Genomic DNA, 11,050 nt, shown 5'->3' with positions numbered 1-11,050 from the left:
GTGATACCCATGCCACCGCCCCGCCAATGCCCCGCCGCCGCCGGCGACCACCGCCCCCATCCTGAACCCTAAGATAGATAGTGGGGTACCTCTCCGGCGAGCCCCCCTCCCCGTTGTGGCTGGTTCTTCCTTCATCCCGGCGAGCCCACCCCTTGAAAATCGACTGACCCAAAAGTCGATTCAGTCGACTGAAGTGTAGCCAAATCGGAGCACCATCTCAAGGAAGAGCAAGAGCGAGAGCAGCAGCGCGAGCAAGAGCAATAGCAAGAGCAGACCAGGCAGGGGACCGAGAGCAAGAGCAGATCAGTAGCGCGAGCGAGAGCTAAATCAGCAGCAGCTCCTACTGATGTGGACGTCGCCGCCGAGGGAGCGACGCCGTGGAGGAAGTGGCCAGCAACGCCGTCGTGGATGGAGCCGCGCCGTGTTGGCTCGGGACCGAGCGCCGGCAGCACCGTGAGATCGAATCAAGAAGAAAATGCGGCGATTAGTGTACAACCTCTTTGGTGGCGCCGATTAGGCCGCAGCGTCATCCGAGGAAACGGTGATGATGATGCTCTTCCGGTGGTGCAGGTGAAGACGGCGGTGTGGGAATGGAGGTGGCACGAAAGACGAGGGGAACGTCGGGGCAGCTCCTTGGAGGTGGAGGACGGGGTGGATGAACCGGCGGGACGATGAGATCGACAAAGGATCCTCATCTGGTACGATGGATGAGGGACGTCGAGGTGTTGCTGTGGATGACGTCGTCGGGGAAGAGGCTCTGGCTGGGTGGCGGACGGAGCAGGGTGTGGGGTTTCGTCACGGGTTTTCACGGCCTCGGTGTATGAATGGGTGGGCGGATGGGATGGCAGTGGGGAACCATGGCTTAGAGACGCGCTTGTCCGAAATGTGGGGTAAGTTACGAAAGTACCCCCCACCAATTTGAGCCGGTTCTTTTGGTTCAGGGGTACCATGGGCATTTCACGTGTCGGGATTTCACATGAGGTGGGAGTTTTCGCGCGCGTTGTAATTTCGGAATAGCAAGGCGCGGGTTGAGATGGAGGGAGTTGTCGGAGCACAACGAGACAAAGATATATCTTAAATATTTCGGGCTAACAAGGCGCGGGTTGAAATTTCCGGACAAGCCTAACGTGTACTGTACCAAATCAATGCGCACTACAAATGTCATCAAAACTTTGAATTCATGTTATGTTCAATTAAAATATTTCGCTACATGTATAATGCATGCAACCTACTACTCAAATGAACGTTTTAGTGCATTCCAAACGTATATACTACCGCTTCAATATGAATTGAATTTGAATAAGATCTACAGTAATGATTGTTGTGAAGTCAAAGCATTTGAATTCGTTTCTCTGTTTTAATAAGATCTACAATCATCATTATTGTCAAGTTAAACCATCGTTTGTGTATTATCTTCACAGCACACCACATGATTAGTCTCGAGTTACATATGAACTATGTGTACTATATGAACTCGAACTAGATTTTTTGAATCCACTTTATTTTGATTTCAAATCGCATTACATTTCTAGCTCTAGCTAGATCTTCATAATCTAAACCATGTCTCATATGTATAATGTGTTTATCACATTATGTATGGTGCCCCGGCCCCTATGCCTACAAGTATTTAGATGTGAGTTGCAAACACCACACATTACCACAAATTCAAATAAAATGTGAGAATGTTCGATATATAGTATTGTTTAGATTGCTCGATATTTAGTTGTAAGCTGCAAACGCCGCACATTATCATAAATTCAAATAAAATGTGAGATTGTTTGATGTATAGTATGGTTTAGATTGTTCGACATTTAGCTGTGAGTTGCAAACGCCATGCATTGACACATTATGGTATAACATGTGCACAGCACGTGTATCACCGCCATATTCAGGCATGCAATGTTTAAAAAACTATGATCTCCTATTCAAATATATGAATCCGCTTTCATATCAAATTATGATCTTTGTTAGTCTCTTACACCCACACAATCCTCTAACCTTTGTAGCTACCACTAACTTTCTCTCGTGCATGCACACGCCCTCCCCCTCCCTCGACATTCTATCCACCGGGCACATTCATTTTTTTCTTTAGGTTGTTCTCCCAGAGTCTACACAACTCCTTTCCGACACACACCGATCGATAAACGTCTCCAGCGATGCCTGCCTACAGCATACACACACAACTTCAATCTCCTCCTTTACGTGTCCTTGCCTCGTGTCTCTCATATGGCCAGACACACGTGTAAACTCTCGTCCCTCTTTTCATCGATCTCACAACCAGACACTCCCCCCCTATCTAGCTAGTCATTGGGCCTCTCGCACCACCTCCTAGCTCCATTCTCTCTGTCTATCCGTCTCGCTGGGCCTTATTTGCCTGTAACAAATGGATGTACACTGACCGATCTCTCACTATACATATAGCCAGCTAGGTCCTTATAACTCGTTTTTACCCACACATCGATCGATCTACCTCATTAGTTGTGTCTCTCCCTATCTCCGACAAACAACAATTGATCTACCGATCTAGTTAGGTTTGCTTACCAAACACATGGTTCCCCTTCATCATCCATGGATGCGTCCCGACAGGTCTATCACGCACAGGCACACACAGAAACACATCCCCACTCTTATTGATAACATTGCAGTTCCACCCTCAGTTTGTCTAGTAGGCCTCTCCCAACATCTCCGAGAAGCAACTCCATCACCCGTCCAACACTCTACCCCTCCCCCTCCCTCTCCCTCCCTCTCCTCTCTCTCTCTGTCCCATCATATTTCCCGTCCTTCAGTTATGTATGGATGTCGACCGATCTCCCTCAAGTCATAGCTGGGTCTCTCCTTCTCAACACATATACGAGTCATTCTACCTCTATAGTTAGGCCTCTGCCTACCCCTCCCCCCACCCCCTCCTCCCCCACACACCGATACATCAAGCGCTCTAGTCATGTCTCCCTGCCACACACAAACTTGACATGTGCCCTCTAACATTCCGGTAGGCCAGTCACCCTATATCTTTGACTAGCACACACACACACACACACACACACAATTTCAATGGCTCTCTTCATCGATCTCGCACCCACCCACTTGATCCTCTCTTCGACTTTATTGATAGGTACGACCCCTCCCTCTCTTCTCATGGATTGCCCGACCCTCTATGTATGATATGGATAGGCCTCCATTTCACACACATTGCATGCAAAATTTTGTTTGAGATGTCATCGACACATATTCCCACAAATAATTCACGAAATCAACCCCCCACCGCACCCCCACCCCCACCACAAAACAAAAAACACACACGAACACGGTTTGTATCTCTCACACACACCCATGTAGGTGGGGGACGCACGAAGAGAAGAGGTGAATGCACGGTGCACGTACTCCCGTCTCTTTCCCAACCACATTGTAGGACCTTGAGAAGACGTGTCTAGAGGGGGGGGGGTGATTAGACACTAAGAGCCAAAGTTGCAGTTTTTAAGTTTCTTTTAAAGTTTGAGTGGAGTTTAGGCACAAGTTTAACATTCACAACACATATCAAGCAAGCACGCAAAGAGTATATGAGCAGCGGAAAATAAAGCATGCAACTTGCAAGAATGTAAAGGGAATGGATTGGAGGATTCAAACATAATTGGAGACATGGATGTTTTTGGCGTGGTTCCGATAGGTGGTGCTATCGTACATCCACGTTGATGGAGACTTCAACCCACGAAGGGTAATGGTTGCGCGAGTCCACGGAGGGCTCCACCCACGAAGGATCCACGAAGAAGAAACCTTTTCTATCCCACCATGGCCGTCGCCCTCGAAGGACTTGCCTCACTAGCGATAGATCTTCACGAAGTAGGTGATCTCCTTGCCCTTACAAACTCCTTGGTTCAACTCCACAATCTTGTCGGAGGCTCCCAAGTGACACCTAGCCAATCTAGGAGACACCACTCTCCAAGAAGTAACAAATGGTGCATTGATGATGAACTCCTTGCTCTTGTGCTTCAAATGATAGTCTCCCCAACACTCAACTCTCTCTCATAGGATTTGGATCTGGTGGAAAGAGGATTTGAGTGGAAAGCAACTTGGGGAAGGCTAGAGATCAAGATTCATATGGTAGGAATGGAATATCTTGGCCTCAACACATGAGTAGGTAGTTCTCTCTCAGAAATAGGATGCTGGAAGTGTAGGTTCAGTCTGATGGCTCTCTCCACGAATGAGGAGGAGGTGGAGGGGTATATATAGCCTCCACACAAAATCTAACCGTTACACACAATCTACCAAACTCGGTGGGACCGAATCGTTAAACTCGGTCAGACCGATTTAGCAAATAATGTGACCGTTAGGGTTTTCGGTGAGACCGAAATGCAACTCGGTAAGACCGATTCAGTTAGGGTTAGGGCATAACGTAATCTCGGTGAGACCGATTACACAAACTCGGTGAGACTGATTTTGGTAATAAGCTCAATGTGATCTTGGATCACTAAAATGTAAAATGAAGAGTCTTGAGCTTGAAGCTTGAGCCAATCCTTTGTCCTTAGCATCTTGAAGGAGTTCCCACATCCTTTAGTCCATGCCACTCCATTGTTGAAATTATCTGAAACATACTAGATAAAAGTGTTAGTCCAACAAGAGATATGTTGACATTAATTGCCAAAACCACCTAGGGAGCACTTGTGCTTTCAATCCCCCCCTTTTTGGTAATTGATGACAACATACATCAAAGCTTTAGATAAAGATATAAAGAATAGCAAGTAAAGCTTTCGAAAGACATGTATCAAGCATAGGCTCCCCCTACATGTATGCAATCACGTGAATATGGAATATAGAAGCATGTGATAGCATAACCATGATAGAGCAGGCAATGTGTTACATGTATCTTGGCCATATGCATCAGAGCAAAAAGTATTGAAGGAAATACCTTCATGCCCATGAGTCCTTCTTGCAAACAGTATGTACATCAGCAAGAATTCCTCATACACATGATTGTGATGCATATACTTACCTTGTAGTCTTGAGTTGGCTTAGGATGGAATGAACCTGCGTAAACAAGGTTAGATAACACAGATACATCTACTAGCCAGAGCAAACAAAAGAAACCACAAGAATACCAAGACTGGGATGACATGTAGAGAGTGAGTACTAAGTACCACATTTGATTAGACATGTCCCCAAGAGTAAAGTTATGTAATGAATTTAAATGATTTCTTTCCCTTAGATGTCTTGCTCCCCCTGAATCTAGCATGGGATACTGGGAGAAGATAGGGAATAGAAAATCAGAGCTGAAAGATATGAATGATGATCAGAGCTAATGCAAACTAATGCAAATAAGCACATATGAACATGTCTTTCCCCTCAAGAAGACATGTGGCATCTCTCCTCTTGAACACCAAGCATCTGGGATCCTTGAGAAATACATTCTACTAGTATTCTCTCCCCCTGGAGATCTCTCTCTCTCCCTGAAGGATCTCTCTCCCCCTGAGAAGGTGATACTCTCTCTCTCTGATGTGATCTCTCTCTCTAAAAGATAAGCTTTGATGTGATCTCTCTCTCCCCCTTTGACATCAATTTCCAAGAAGGGCTTGATAAAGATGTAATCTCTCTCTCCCCCTCTGGAATTTTTCATGAATGGGTTTGATCCTTGAGTCACAACATAAAGCAGTGATAAAAAATGTGATGCTTGTAGAGCACAAGATTCATTGAGTGGAGCTGGATCAGAAGAAACACAGAATAAATGGCAAACTGTTTTTCCTCTTGTGAAATTGGTGGCACCGAGTGGTATGATTCGGTCGTACCGAGAGTTTTCAGTTGGACCGAAAACAACAAATCGGTGTAACCGAGTTCATCACAGAGAAAACACTTGTCACCTCAGCTCACTAGACTAGCAAGATCTCACAAAGATTTGCAAGGAATTAACTGAAAGATGTGCAAGGAATTTGATGCAGAAAATGCAGAACAAATAGAAAGAAATCTAGATGAAGTTTTTTTTGAAAAAGGGAGACACATATGCATGAGACAAATGCAAAACACAGAAAAGAACACAAGAGAACTTCATCTAGAGATGGTCGGCGACAAAGTCACCTATGTTAGAGTATATTGACTTAGGAGTCAAGTGAGATCACTTGATCATAGGTCATACTCATCGTTTAAGCTCAAAATGGGGTTGCCATTTTTTGTTTAAGCATCTTGATGTATTCTCATCTTGTCGAGTTGCTTTAACTCATGACTTGGAGTAAAGCTTCTCTAAGATGGAATAACATACCTTGGTTGGTGGTGATGTCCATGTAGTTGAACTTGTGTGGCTTGCTCAAGGTTGATGTAGCTCATTAAGAGTTGGGAGCACCACTTGAAATTTGAGTCCATCTACCTACATGGGTTAGTTCTTGCAAGGAAGATCACTTGTATATCCAAAAATGACAATCATGAAGCTCAACATAGAATCTGTCAAAGGATATGTTTGAGTCGTTCCGTGCTTCCTTGTCTTCAACCACCATAGTGTAGAGACTTGGTGATGTAGAGATTGCTCAAGATATGAGTAGGTTTCAACCTCATGGAATTTGATTCAACCAAGTACCTACATGGGTTAGATAACATGCAAGATACAAATATATCCAAGACATTAGATTTTCATCATAAGAGAAATATCAAGGATTAGTCATAAGCTCATGTCTTGCATGTATCCAATGGAGTTTCTACTCCAAGTTTGAAGCATCAATGATGTTCAATTCTCCTCTTAACCTGCAAAACACTTTCTCATCAAGAGGTTTAGTGAATATATCCGCTAATTGCTTTTTGGTGCGAACATGCTTAAGATCAATGTCACCCTTAGCAACATGATCTCGAATGAAATGATGACGAACTTCAATATGCTTAGTTCGAGAATGTTGCACAAGACTATGACCAATTTTGATAGCACTTTCATTGTCACAAAGCAATGGAACATGTCTCACATATATCCCATAATCTTTAAGAGTTTGGGTCATCCAAAGTAATTGAGCACAACATGAACCAGCGGCAATATATTCAGCTTCGGCGGTGGATAAGGATACCGAGTTTTGTTTCTTGGAGGACCAAGAGACAAGAGATCTACCAAGAAATTGACAAGTACCCGAAGTGTACTTTCTATCAACCTTGTCTCCGGCATAGTCCGAGTCGGAATAGCCAACAAGATCGAAAGAGGCCCTCTTAGGATACCAAATGCCAAAATTTGGTGTATGGATTAAGTATCTCACTATCCTTTTCACAGCCTTAAGATGACATTCTTTAGGAGCAGCTTGATATCGTGCACACATGCACACACACAGCATAATATCGGGACGTGAAGCACATAGATATAACAATGAACCAATCATAGAGCGATAAACCTTTTGATCAACTGGTTCACCATCTTTGGTTAAGTCAAGATGTCCACTAGTAGGCATGGGCGTAGTCATACCTTTGCATACTTGCATATTGAACTTCTTGAATAAGTCCTTGGTGTACTTCGTTTGAGAGACAAAATTACCTTCCTTAGTTTGCTTGATTTGCAAACCAAGAAAGAATTTGAGTTCACTCATCATAGACATCTCAAACTTCTCTGACATTAGCTTCCCAAACTTTTCACTAAAATGAGGGTTAGTTGAACCAAATATAATATCATCAACATAAATTTGGCACACAAAGAGTTCACCATTAACCCTTTTATAAAAAGAGTAGAATCAATTTTCCCAATTTCAAAGCCTTTTCCAATAAGGAACTTGGTCAAACATTTATACCATGCTCTAGGAGCTTGTTTAAGACCATAAAGAGCTTTGTGAAGTTTGTAAACATGATTGGGTTTCTTAGGATTGACAAAGCCAGGAGGTTGCTTAACATAAACTTCCTCCTCTATTTCACCATTTAGAAAAGCACTTTTAATGTCCATTTGGTACAAGGTGATATCATGGTGATTAGCATAGGCAAGTAAGATGCGAATAGACTCAAGTCTAGCAATGGGGGCGTAAGTCTCACCATAGTCCATACCTTCGACTTGTGTGTAGCCTTGGGCAACGAGACGTGCTTTGTTGCGAACTACTTGTCCATCTTCATCTTGCTTGTTGCGAAACACCCATTTGGTACCGATGATGTTGTGGTTGTTGTCGGGCTTCTCAACCAATGTCCAAACTTGGTTCCTCTCAAAGTTGTGTAGCTCTTCATGCATAGCATTTGTTCAATCCGGATCTTCCAATGCTTCTTCAACCTTCATAGGTTCAATGCTAGAGATGAAAGAATAGTTTTCACAAAAGTTAGCTAAATGAGTTTTAGAGCGAGTGATTCTCCCGGTTTGAATGTCATTGTAGATTTGCTCGACGGGATGATCTTTAGAAACTCTTGCTCGAACTCGTGATAGCTTTTGCTTGGGTCTTCGTTGAACATCTTCTTCATCTTGTTCTTCTTCTTGGCCTTCTTCATTGTTGGCGTTGTCGTTCTCTTGTCGTGGTGGAGAAGGAGGTTGTTGATGTTCATCTTGATGCACTTCCTCATTTTCTTCATCTTGGTGTGTCCCACTTGTGGATGCTTCCGTATCAACTCTTGGTTCACCTTGTCGTGAAGTAGAAGCTTCAACTTGGACGGATGAGGTACTCTCCTTCACCTCCGTTGGACGGACCTTGCCAATAGACAAGTCTTGGATTGCTTCCGAAGGTTCTTTGTCTCCTACATCAATTGGCAATTCCTCTACTTGCGAGCCGTTAGATTCATAAAACTTCACATCTACCATCTCTTCAACCTTTCGGGTGAAATTGTTGTAGACACGGTAAGTGTGAGAGTTTGAGCCATAACCTAGTAGGAAACCTTCATGAGACCTATGAGCAAATTTAGAACGACGATGCTTATCAAGAATGTAGCACTTTGAGCCGAATACTTGAAAGTATCCAACTTGGGGTTTGTTACCGGTGAGGAGCTCGTATGCAGTCTTGCCGAGTAGCTTCTGAAGATACAAGCGATTTGTTGCATGACAAGCAGTCTCAACCGCTTCTGCCCAAAAGTGCTTTGGCGTCTTGTACTCATCAAGCATCGTTCTTGCCATTTCGATGAGCATCCGGTTCTTCCTCTCAACAACTCCATTTTGTTGAGGTGTGTACGTAGCCGAGAACTCTTGTGAAATCCCTTGTTCGTCAAGAGTGTCCACATTTGCGTTCTTGAACTCTGTTCCATTGTCGCTGCGAACCTTCTTGATCTTCACTTAAAATTGATTTTGGGCCTTCCTAGCAAAGTTTTTGAAGATCTTCTGAACCTGTGATTTATCATCGAGAAAGAACACCCACGTAAATCTGGAAAAATCATCAACAATAACTAGACCAAAAGAATTTCCACCGAGACTCTTGTAAGAGTTGGGACCAAAGAGATCCATGTGAAGTAGCTCAAGTGGCCTCTTTGTGGTCATGATGTTCTTCACGGGATGCCTTCCTCCAACCTGTTTACCTGCTTGACAAGCACTGCAAAGTCTATCCTTATCAAATATGACATCATTAACTCCAAGGATATTATTTCCCTTAATAAGCTTGTCAAGGTTTCGCATACCAACATGACCTAATCATCTATGCCATAACCAGCATTTTGAGGATTTAGCAATGAAGCAAGTTTTAGGTTGAGCCCTTTTAGTGAAATCAACAATGTATAGATCACCTCTACGCACACCAGTAAAGACCATTTTATCATTGTCTCGACGAAACACTTGGCAATCAACTTCAGTAAATAGGACATTGAAACCAAAATCAGCAAGTCTAGATACTGAAAGTAAGTTGTATCCAAGAGATTCAACGAGCATAACATTTTGTATGGAGCTATCATGTGATATGGCCACCTTACCGAGGCCAACCACCTTACCCTTTGAGTTGTCACCAAAAGTGACATACTTTCGAGGACTATTATTATCAGAAAGCTCACGAAACATGTCTTTATCTTCGGTCATGTGATCGGTACATCCACTATCAAGAACCCATTCCTTTCCTCCTGACATATATCCCCGAAGATTTGCCATAAGACCAAAATGTCTCATTGCATCATCAAGATCGAAGTCTATATCATCATCCTCATCATAGTATCCATGTTCAACATCGTCATGTAGTGGATAAAATACTAGAGAGGGTGATTCATTAGAATGAGTTTGACAATAATCTTGTCTATGAATTCTTATAGCTTCGGAAATAATGTCACTAATAATACCAACATTTCCTTTGGCACACATAAGGTTCGTAAGCTCAAATAGACAATCACCAAACATAGGATCACTAGTATTCATCTTACTCAAAGCAATAGACTTATGGAGAATTTCATCAAGATTTTTCAAGGAATAATCTGGAAATCGTTCCTCAAGAAATTTCCACATAGTATAGGCACAATTAAAGGTAGGCAAACATCCAATCAAGTTTCTACACAATCCTCTAAGGATAAGTTCGGCAGTTCTAAGATTCCTAACCATGTCAATTGACTCATCATGGGTTGGATGCATAGGATCAACATAAGGTGCACAAGGGCTAGCAATGTACTTGTTCAAATGATATTGATTGAAAATTACAAGCATATCATTTTCCACTCATGAAAATACTCTCCATCAAGAATAGGCACTCTATGTCTAAGACTCCCCAAAGTAGACTCATCCATCTTCCTCCAATGGTGATTAAACCAAGGCAATTGAGACCAATGCTCTGATACCACTTGTAGGACCTTGAGAAGAGGTGTCTAGAGGGGGGGGGGGTGATTAGACACTAAGAGCCAAAGTTGCAGCTTTTAAGTTTCTTTTAAAGTTTGAGTGGAGTTTAGGCACAAGTTTAACATTCACAACACATATCAAGCAAGCATGCAAAGAGTATATGAGCAGCGGAAAATAAAGCATGCAACTTGTAAGAATGTAAAGGGAAGGGATTGGAGGATTCAAATGCAATTGGAGACACGGATGTTTTTGGCGTGGTTCCGATAGGTGGTGCTATCGTACATCCACGTTGATGGAGACTTCAACCCACGAAGGGTAACGGTTGCGCGAGTCCACGGAGGGCTCCACCCACGAAGGGTCCACGAAGAAGCAACCTTGTCTATCCCACCATGGCCG

The sequence above is a fragment of the Triticum dicoccoides genome, chromosome 6B (assembly GCF_002162155.2).
Source record: "Triticum dicoccoides isolate Atlit2015 ecotype Zavitan chromosome 6B, WEW_v2.0, whole genome shotgun sequence".
Classification (NCBI taxonomy): Eukaryota; Viridiplantae; Streptophyta; class Magnoliopsida; order Poales; family Poaceae; genus Triticum; species Triticum dicoccoides.
This window is presented reverse-complemented; position numbering follows the sequence as displayed.